This window comes from Papaver somniferum, unplaced genomic scaffold (assembly GCF_003573695.1).
Source record: "Papaver somniferum cultivar HN1 unplaced genomic scaffold, ASM357369v1 unplaced-scaffold_150, whole genome shotgun sequence".
In the NCBI taxonomy this organism is placed as follows: Eukaryota; Viridiplantae; Streptophyta; class Magnoliopsida; order Ranunculales; family Papaveraceae; genus Papaver; species Papaver somniferum.
The window spans coordinates 5,972,333-5,982,917 of NW_020624377.1; the positions used below are offsets into that span (position 1 = coordinate 5,972,333).

At 35.5% G+C, this 10,585-nt stretch overlaps 1 long non-coding RNA gene across 1 annotated transcript; it reads left to right on the plus strand.

The window, feature by feature from the left end:
- The first annotated feature begins 7,099 nt into the window (after window positions 1-7,099).
- Window positions 7,100-9,052, plus strand: LOC113335850. Its single transcript, XR_003353522.1, has 4 exons — window positions 7,100-7,143; window positions 7,240-7,292; window positions 8,438-8,610; window positions 8,825-9,052. It is a non-coding gene; the product is annotated as an uncharacterized LOC113335850 (long non-coding RNA).
- Window positions 9,053-10,585: the final 1,533 nt, after the last annotated feature.

Consider the following 10,585-nt stretch of genomic DNA (forward strand, 5'->3'; position numbering starts at 1 on the left):
CAGCATCCATGAATTGTCCATTAGTTTTGTTGATGATTTCCTTTGGTCTTCCCCAGCTATATCGAGATACTGACTTGAACCGTCGTAGTTGCAATTATTACAACCACGTAGTGAAATTAAGTTAGATGGTCTAAAACAACCAGTGATCCAAACAAACGCAAAGACTTCACTTCTAACATGTAAAACTAGTTCTTCATCCTTTAATCTAACCAGATATGTCCACTTAGTCAAGGATAAAACCGGAGTTGCTCCATCTTCTAATTCGTTAAATGGGACCGGAATAGAAATACCATCACTCATTAATTTAGTATGAAGAATAGGCCGGTTGTCAGTTTGAAAAAATAATTCTTTTGCTTTGATGTCAGTACCTAACAAGTACCGGAAAATATCACCAACCTTAGAAGCATTTTCCTGCGCAATCAGGCATTGCTTGCTGAACTTTAAAACTTCTTTACCTCTTTCGAAGTAATTACTGAAGTGATCCGGAAAAGCAAAGTCGTATAGAGCTACTGGAATACTAGCGAACTCCGAAAATAGAAAACCACCATCTTCTAGAACACTACAAGGGAGCCGAATCCGAGCCAAAGATAATGAATGGGTTTCATATTTCACATAAAAAATCTCTACAATTTCAGAAATTTTAAGTTGTCGTTCTACATTGCATTTCTTATTATCATTCAAAGCACAAATAAGCTGCAGTTCCTTGTGTTTGCTGTAATACTTGGTAACATTTCGAAATTCAAGTGGTTTATTTCTCGTGACACCCGGTGTTTGGAAAAAACGATATTCAAATATTTAGTACCAACCTTCGAAACTAAATTAAACACCAACAGCTTTGCCTTTTCTAGAATACCTTCTTTGAGCTTCTTTAAAAAATACATGTCTGGAGTTGCATGAAAGAGTATTCTCAAGACTTGATAACCAAATTTTCCACATTGCATAAGATAGTTACTAAGCAAAAATTCTGATTGACCATCAATACAGCCCGACACTAGAAGCATATGTAACTGTTGACCATTTATCCAAATCATTTTAGTTCCTGCTAATGGATGTACGTAGCAGAGAAACATATTCAAAACCACTAACTTTTGTTGCAGTAAGGAAGCAATTTTCTTAAACTTTGTCTGACAATGATCATGATGCCACCCTGGATTAATTATTAAAGCCTCTCCATATACTGCACAATACGAACCTCCACAGCTATAAGTAGAATAAAAAGTAAGATACCCAGTTAAATGAGAAGTACCCATATACTTTACTGCACATACTCTTTTTGAGCAAAATTTCATCACAACTTCATTTTTCTTTGCAGAATTAACGTCAACCCATCGGAAACATAGCGGATTAATTTCTTGAAAAGACTGGATATAAAAATCCAAGAGGTGAACAAAATTAACAACATTTGCATTATCAACCTCTACATGAATCAAAACTTGTTTTCTAAACAACTTGTTTAGATGAAGAAAATTGACGGAATTGAGATTGAGATTCTTTGCTGCATCCATCGGTATATTATCGTTCCACACGACATCAAGAATAACAACACCAATAATTTCAGTACTGGAGTGAAAAACACGCAACACTCCGCGTGCCTTATTACAATTATCAGCAGAGCCTAATGTGCAGTGGTAATAGATTAGACCAAGAGGATTCCCAAGAGTGAACTTTAGTGGAGCTGTGTGATTATCTAGAAAGTCTTTCAACTTATCATCATCTGGTGTATGTGTTGACTCCACATAATCCTTTCCTGTTGGAAATATCTTGGAAATTATTTTATCCGCCAAAAACTCCAATGTGATACCCAAAGATAATATAACTTTGCCAAGTTTTAATGGACTTTTATCAGGCCACCATGCATGAGCAATGTTAAAGAATTTTGAGAAGTATACCGGTCTAGGCCACACTCGAGAAAGGAACGGTTCCAAGCATTTTTGGACTTGGAAAACGTTGGCTATGACGAGGGGAAAATATTGGTAATCACGACAGAAGATCTGAACTTGCATTAACTTGGAGTGCATCTCGACCAGTGGCGTCACAAATTTATTGGCTCCTGAAAGTTTGATAGATGTAGTAATATCACGAGAAAAGAATGAACTAAGCAATATATATTCTCTTCCAGTTACCACCTGTACTCTCTGCAATCGATAATCGGCATAATCATCTCCACAACCCCACTTGTTAGCATCCAACGTTTGAGGGAAAACCGTTGGATTACTGTAGTAGCACACGTCGCCAAGTCCTTCTATCTTCAAATTAGGTTGATGAAAATTGCTTTCTTCTGACAACCGAAAAATTGTCTTCTCAGTGGCAGTTGGAGGAATAGTTATAACATGAATCATCTCAACCCAACCAGCATAGTATCGAAAAAGTGCAAGCTTGAAATGAATCTTAGCACCAGCCATAGGTATATCTCCAAACTGTTGTATACCCATTAATTTTCTTGCCAACCACAATAATCCAGTATTTCCAACCACAATCCAGGTGAAGACCTTTGTACTGGAGAAAGTTGTGAAGATAGTCTTCACATGAGAAAAAGTTGTGAAGATAGTCTTCACAGAATTGTGTTCTGACAAAGAAAAAGAGCCGGCAGTCGAATGTTTTTGCATGAACTCTTTTATAGTTCTAGCTTCGCACCAGGTGACAGAAACGACAATTATTCCATCAGGTACGAAGACAAATCTAATGACGGAAATCCTTTTTCTTAATTTTAATATTAAAACTTGTGCTAATGATACTCTCTCAGCGTTTGAAAATATTCGTCCACGAATTTTTCCGGTGTTGTTCTTAGTAGTTATATCCTCGAGAGAATGAAAATCACATCTATAGAGAAACGAATAAAACAATGGATGATAATTAATTGTTCTATACGAACATAACACAAAAGAATTCCAATGAGGTAACTCAACAAGTTGAGTCTTGCTAGGGTTTTCATGCAATACCGTTCTTGTATCCAAAGGAGAAATAATTTGATTATTCACAACAGTAGATATAGCGTTATAGCATTATCAGGAATTTCCAAATTGATAATTTTGTTAAACTTGAAACACTCACCGATAAACTCCCGGGAATCATGCGAAACCTGGAGCTGATTTTCATCCTCCTGTTGAGATGTAGGTTTAAGCTCTTCCTGGTCAACAGATGTAGCTGAAACAGCTCCAGGACCCAAAGATTACGATAAATCCCTTTGAGTTGATGAAGAATCTGTTTGTGTTATTGTAGAATCAACGTTGCATGAGTCAATATACTTGTGGGAACCGAATCGAGAACGAAGTAAAGAACACAATTCTTCCCAGGAAGTTACTGAAGTCGTGGTCGTGGACTTCCTCCAACGATACCAAACATAGGCATCGCCTTTAAGATGTGCAATAGATATTGCAATCTTCATAGAACTAGCGGTAGCATGCAAAGCGAAATATTGGTCAGCCTGAAGTATCCAACCCCCAGGGTCACCGCCATCAAAAACAGGAAACTGCAAACTAATAGCTCCATCATGAACATTGGTTTCAAGAATTCCATCACCAATATTAGGGTGAGAAATACGCTGATCGAATGACTGAAGAGCAGTAACACGGGAAATAAGTTGAGGAAGAAATTCACGAAACACATTACATAAAGAATTTGTGATTTCTGTGCTTAAAGTGTTTGCCAGATCTTCGGTATGCTTAGATAGATTCAACGACTGAGTAGTTCTATCCTCAAGGCGCAGCATTGTAGAGAAAAAAAATTAGGTGCAATTTAGGTATGATCTAAACCTGCTCTGATCCAGGTGTTAGGGTTCTAAACCTTTTAACATTAGAGAAAGCTTAAACTCAAGGAAAAGAACCGGATAAACCCTTTGAATTGGGGGTTAGCCACCAGCTTTAAGAAGAAAAATAAAAGTAAACTTGAATTGTTATTGATTGATTATTCAAAACAACTCACGGCCAGGCTATTTATAGCTTCAAAGCCTTGGTAAACAAGAAAAAAACTTAGAGTTTAATAACTATCTAAACCGAGAAACTAAGCAAGGCTAAATATGATAGTTCTAAATAGGGAAATAGATACACAAGTGGTGTTGGTGTCGTAACAAAATCCTCATAATGGATTATCGAACCGGCTATCTTAAACGATGATAACTGAGTGTTTGATGATGATTTTTTTTTGTCTAAGTACTACTACTTGAATATGTTGTTATTACTCCTAATAAATTGTTACTGTTGTTCATTAAATCAAAAAGAAAAATGATAGTAGTGAGATTGGTTTCTATAGATTTGATTCTTACGGTTCTTGATTATTAAACCTAAATTCTTGCTTTCCATTATTACATATATACTTACAATTAAAACTGACATATAAACTGATAATTAGGGTTTGATTTGGTAACTATTTTGTTATATATGGATTTGAAGTTGAACTCTGAAGATGTTGCGAGGGAGGCGACGGTAACAGGGGTGGAAGAAACTAGGAGGAGAAGAAGAGGACGGTGGTTAGATTCGGTCCTGTGTGTATCACTTTTGATGTGATTTAATTTCTTTTGGGCCTGTGCATAAGCAGTACGTATGTATAAAAGAATTTGGCCCTGTGCATATCCACGGTCTTCTTTATTTTTGTCCCTTTCTCTAAATCCTTTTCATATTTCTTTTTCTAAAGAACGGTTTTATGGAGACTACTCAAAAATGGTGGGGACTACTTTCCATTTTTTTGGATGGATATTACAAGTAATAATGAGTCATCCCTTATCTAATTTTTTTTAATACCAAACTTGCCATTGATAATTAAATTAGTGTAATGATTAGTGAGATTAAATTAATAATTTGGTTTTTTCAAAAAAAAGAATTATAGAGAGGGAGAAGAAGAAGATTAAGAATGACAATGAAGATGAGGGTTTTGGAAGAAAAAAATTTAGATCTTTTTCTTTAAGAGGCACAACAAGAGTATGATGTTTTGGGTACTCACGAATACTTCAAATTTAGTTAATGGTGCTTGAATTGGCCAAAACATTCCTAAAAATGAATAATTTACAAATTGATTTCGGTTTCGTTAACAAAGTTCGGTTACAACATTTGAAGAACAGGTAGCCGAACTCATTCTGAAAGTGTAGTTCGGTTAATATTTCTAAAAACACAGGTAGTCGAACTCAGCTTTAATGGAGTTTTTTCTTCAGAGAAAAGTTCGGTTAGGAGAAAAAATTGCGACGTAACCGAACTAAAAGTTCGGCTAGGAAAATAAAATGAAAAAATTTGCGACGTAACCGAACTCAATATATAGGTTTTCAGAGAAAAGTTAGGTTAGGAGAAAAAAATTGCGACCGTAACCGAACTTTTCTTTGAAAGAAAAGACCTCCATTAAAGTTGAGTTCGGCTAGTTCGACAAAGTTTTTCAGATAATTCATAGCCGAACTTTTATCTGCAACTTCCATTTTCAACTCATTTTGATGATAACTTCTCATTTTTTCAAAGGAAAATGAATGAAAAGTAATGGGTTTGTTATAATTTTGATTTTGTTTTGTTAATGATTTAAATTAAGCTATATATAGAGGTGGCAATGGTGGTGATTTGAGGTGGTGGTGGTGGTCGGTGGTGGTAGGTGGTGGTGGTGAGCTGCGGTGGTGATGGGTAGAGGTGGTTATATATATAGGTGGTGGTGGTGTTGGGAGGAGGTGATTATACATATGTGAAGGGTAGGTTAGTCATTTCCATACTTTAGGACACCCCTTATAAATATAGGGTAGACATTCCTATCACAAAGTAGTCCCCCACCATTTTTGATTTTTGAGTAGTCCCCAAAAAACCTAGTTTAATTGGGGGCCATAACTTCTAATTGAGGGCCATGGAATTTTGTTTGCCCACCAAAATTTTCAGGGGGTGTTAATATCGCAATATGAATATACTATTTTACCCTTCACTAATTGAAAATCAGTTTCACTAATTAATTATCCTAATTAAAGCCCCTAATCTATATACCCTAATTAAATCAAAGAGAAAATCAGTTTCTCTTTTTATCTTCATCTTCCTCTCCTCCCTTTCTCTTCTCCACCTCCAATTAGAGGGTACGTGAACTTAAACCCACCTCCTATTCGATGTTTTGGTTGTTTTTTGATTGTGTAATCGAGATTGATAACTGAAAAATAGAAGTTACAGAGTGAGAGTCGTTAGTATCGAAGAAATAATACCCTAACAACTCTTACATTGCATGCTTTTTCTATGAAAAATCGTTAACCTGTTAGTGTAAATATTAGGTTGAAGATGACGATTGTAGTTTGACGACCCCAAATCGTTAACCTGTTAGAATAGAGTCGTCGCCATATTAGGTTGAAGATGACGACTGTAGTTGGACGACCCCAAATTAGTACGTAACGACTCTGGGTTGAACTTGAACTTCCTTCTGTTGGAGAAAACGATAGAGTCATCAGTAGTATATAATCCCTAGACTAGAGTCGGCAATATTAAAAGAAAAAATACTAACGACTCTGCGTGACCTAGATGAAAGATTCGTCAATGTTCATCAAACAACGCTAACGATTTTTCATAACATGTAAAAGTTGCAGGTGAAAGTCGTTAAAATAATCTCAAAAAGGCTGACGACTACAGAGAGACGTTAGTTTATCCTACACCCGACTATAACGACCCTAACGTTGGATGTTTCAATGGTGGCCTTCCTCTATCAACATCTCCTCATCAAACATCCAACCCATATCATTAGTTGAGACAATCTTACCATCAACACAATCATTGTTGTTATTTGAAGCTTCACCAATCTCATTTCCTCCACTTGAATCACTCATTTGTAAAAACCCTAGGTTTTCCTATCAAAACTCCTCCTCTTCTTCTCAACACATAAAACACATTTTCCACAATTTTTTTTTCCTAAAATCAGATGTTAATCTAAATACACTTACCACACTAATCAAACTAATTAATTCCTAATACTAATCATATAAGGGCAGTTTTGCCATTTAGAAAATATTTTTTTAAGGGGTGACCCAAATTAGGATTGGGTGACCTTTTTTTATCTCGTAGTGCATCCCCCAATTAGAAGTTATGGCCCCCAATTAAGCTAGGCCAAAAAAATGGTCCTTTCTAAAACCCAGTAGTTGTGTGAGTCTATGGGTGAATCATTAAGAGTGGGTTGATATAGGTCCTTGAGTTGCCATAATGTGAAGAGGTAATGAGCTCCTCCTCTCGATTCTGAAATTTTAATCTCTTTCCCAATCTGATTCCAAAATAGCTTAATTACTCTTGTGTTTTGAATGTTTTGAAGTGACAAGAGCAAGACTGCAAATGGGTACTCTTGATGTGGAGTTTGCGGTTGAGGTAGGGGGTTTTCTTACCATTTGTCTTGGAATTTCAATTGTGCCTTGATTTTTGCTTTAAATTTTGTCTTGCTAATAATCTATGAGTCTTTACATCTCAACTGATTGTGAATTTCATTTTTCTTGAGCATGTTGTATGATTTTCTGCTAATTGTCTAAATGACAAGTACGAGTGATTTTGCATGATAAGAGACCTGGCTTGAAAACATACAATTTCCTTGTTTAGTCATTGTATGCTCAACTTTTTATGGTTCCAGTGGTACGAATGGTTTTATGAAAAGTGAAAATGATCTGCAGTCAATAAAGTTCCGTTTTTTTTTCCATCATAAATCTAAGTCTTGTCTTAAATATCAAACTAGCCTTTTATCTGTTCGACAAAATGACCCAATGACTTTACTCTTTTGCTTTAAATTTCATGCATGCCACTAGATATACATGTTTGTGATTCATACTAATTCTGTTTATTAGTTGTCGTTCTTTGGAAACCATCGTTTCGGTAAACCATAAATTGTTTGAACCCAATGCTAACTTGGTTACTTAATTTCATGTCTAACATTTTGAGATCGATTTTCTTAATGTTATTCGTCATATCGCAGTAGCTGATTTCAGTGGTATATTAGTTTCTCACAAGGGTATTGATTTTTCTTTTTCTGGCTTACCTATTTTCCCTTTGTCCTTGCCTTTCATTTACTCATTTGATTTCCTATAAATGAAGCGTTTAAAACGAAAGCAGTGCCATACATGTGTCCAAGGATACTTGATCTGAATGATTTAAGCGTAAACAAAATGAAAATGTACTAAGGGGTTTGCTACTGATATTAGTTTCATTTTTCGTCTTTCTTGATTTATAGCTTTGTGAATTTAAACTATAAACCATTTGCTTATCTTACTGCCCTTTGGCTCTTCATCAAATCTACACCTAAATATTAATGTTACGTCTCCATTTGTTGGTCAACTATCTTGTGGGTTCACATGTTTATCGACCAGTGAATTATGTTTTGAAGCTTGTTGCGAAATTGTTTCATAGTAAGTGAATCTCATTCTCATGCAATTCTTGTGTTCAGTAAAATCTGATTTACTAATTATGTGATGCTGCCGATGCATTTGTGTAAGCTTTTAGTTATGAATTTTGCGAGGTCTTCATAGCTTGCTTTGTGGATGTTTCCTTCATGACAACTGTATTTGGAAACTAGAACTCTACTTTAGGAATGTCGGGCCTAAGTGGCATCCCACCACCTCGGTGGCAACCCGGAAGATCGTTGCGGCAGCGATGGCTGGTAACCAGAACTACCCTGCCGGTGGAAACGACCATGAGAAGGGTAGAGTAATTTTATTTGAATTTAAATGAATGAAAGCTTACAAATGTTTGTGAACAAATGCTTTACATTTACTTATGAATTTCGGATTCTAGTTTTATGCTCTATGGATGCTTTAAGCTTTTGGCATTTTATTTGTAAATCTTTCGGCGCTCGATTATCGTTATATCTCCTACTGGGCTGTGGGCTCACCCCGTTTTGTTTTGTTTTCCCACAGAGTTTGGAGCTATCTGGAAAGCCTACGGCGTGGAGCTATGAACACAATGTGGTATATATTGTTGTCCTTGTATATATATATCTCATGGGCTGGGTAGTTTTCTCTGGGTGCTAAATTATGCCGCCTTTTCATGCTTTGTTGTTGATGTTAAGTTATTTTTCCAAGAATGGATGTTTAAAACTAGTATAGTTGATTAATAATTTTGTAAATATATTGGATGTTTAGTTCTGTAGTGGTTTCATGAACTAATGGGAGTTGAGTATCAAATCTTCTTGCTTTCCACAATTTCTGTTTTAATGTTAAACATGTCTTTTATGATAATTTTCTTTCTAAGTAACCATATACCTTTTTCTTTTAAGAAAATGAAATCATTTTGTTGTTGTTAATTTATTACTTTCATTTTTTTCAAATAAGTTTACGTATCATTTTAGACTTCCGAGTGACGGGGCGGTGGTTTTGCCTTGCTGTACGGGTTGAAATCCAACCCGTCGGAAGGAAAAACTCTCTAGTCTGTTACAATGTTCAGCATGGTTATTCGAAAGTAACCAATTTGAACTTAAAAGCTTAATACTCATTTTCATGAACACTTAAGACATTAATTTTGAGACACAATCATGTGATCAAATAAGTCTAGTGTTTTTAGAGAATAAATCAAATGTAAATTATCTCGTAAAAATAATTTAATCGCACTTGAAGACATGGTTAGCAAATGCACAAAGTACAAATACATAGCCGTTCGTGACTCAGGTCACTCAGAGTACGTTACCGGTTTGTAAACATTTAACCAAAGTTCTGGAGTCAACATAACTTTTAGAGTACGCGTACCAGTTTGGAAACCTTAAGACTACGACCGGTTTTGGAGTCTACAGAACTATTTTGGTTTGCGTACCGGTTTGGGTACTTAAACCGAGTTCAGGAACACAAAACTATTTTGGTTTGCGTACCGGTTTGTAAACTAACTAGGTTCCGTAACCACAATTCCTAAATGGGTTGCATACAAGTATGCATACAGTTCCGGTTCACGAGTTGAACAAATTTTCACATGATATACATAAAAATATGCATACCACAAATCTGTAAGTCAATATATAGCTACTCCGCTACGTGTACGAATACATGTGATACATATTTAGACTTATAACAGTTTTCCCAGTTTATAAGACTGATAACACTGTCTTGTATCTGAATCTATAGTATTTCTATATTTCTCTCTAAATCGATTCAAAACATTCATGGATAACATCAATGACACATATCACATTTCGAGGCTATTTTCAAACGATAAAACTTGAATAATTGTTTTGATTCCGAACAATAAATTGTACTTAACCGAAATTCATCAAGTATGAACATATGTTCATTAGGCTTAGTCATTAGGTTTCGAGAACTAATTATCAAGATAAACTTGACTCGAAATTCTTGTCTATGAATAATAGTCTAATTAGTTATGTGACACCGTCTCAGTGATAGAAAAGTGAATATAACTTGAGAAATAGGTGGTTCAGTCTTCACTAGCCTTTTATTGATGAAGTTCTCCAAAAGCTTCGATTGATCTTCTCCTTCAAACGGTAGAATGCAATGATGACTGCCATGATCCTTTGTTTCTCAATTACATTTTTATCCTAGTCCGAGACTTAACTAATTGTAGACTAGAATTCATGATATAGTTTTGACAACTAAATTTGACAAAAAACTTAAGATAGAAACACTTGTGAGTTCGACCGAGCAATGCTCTGATAGTTATACTACACCATTATGTCG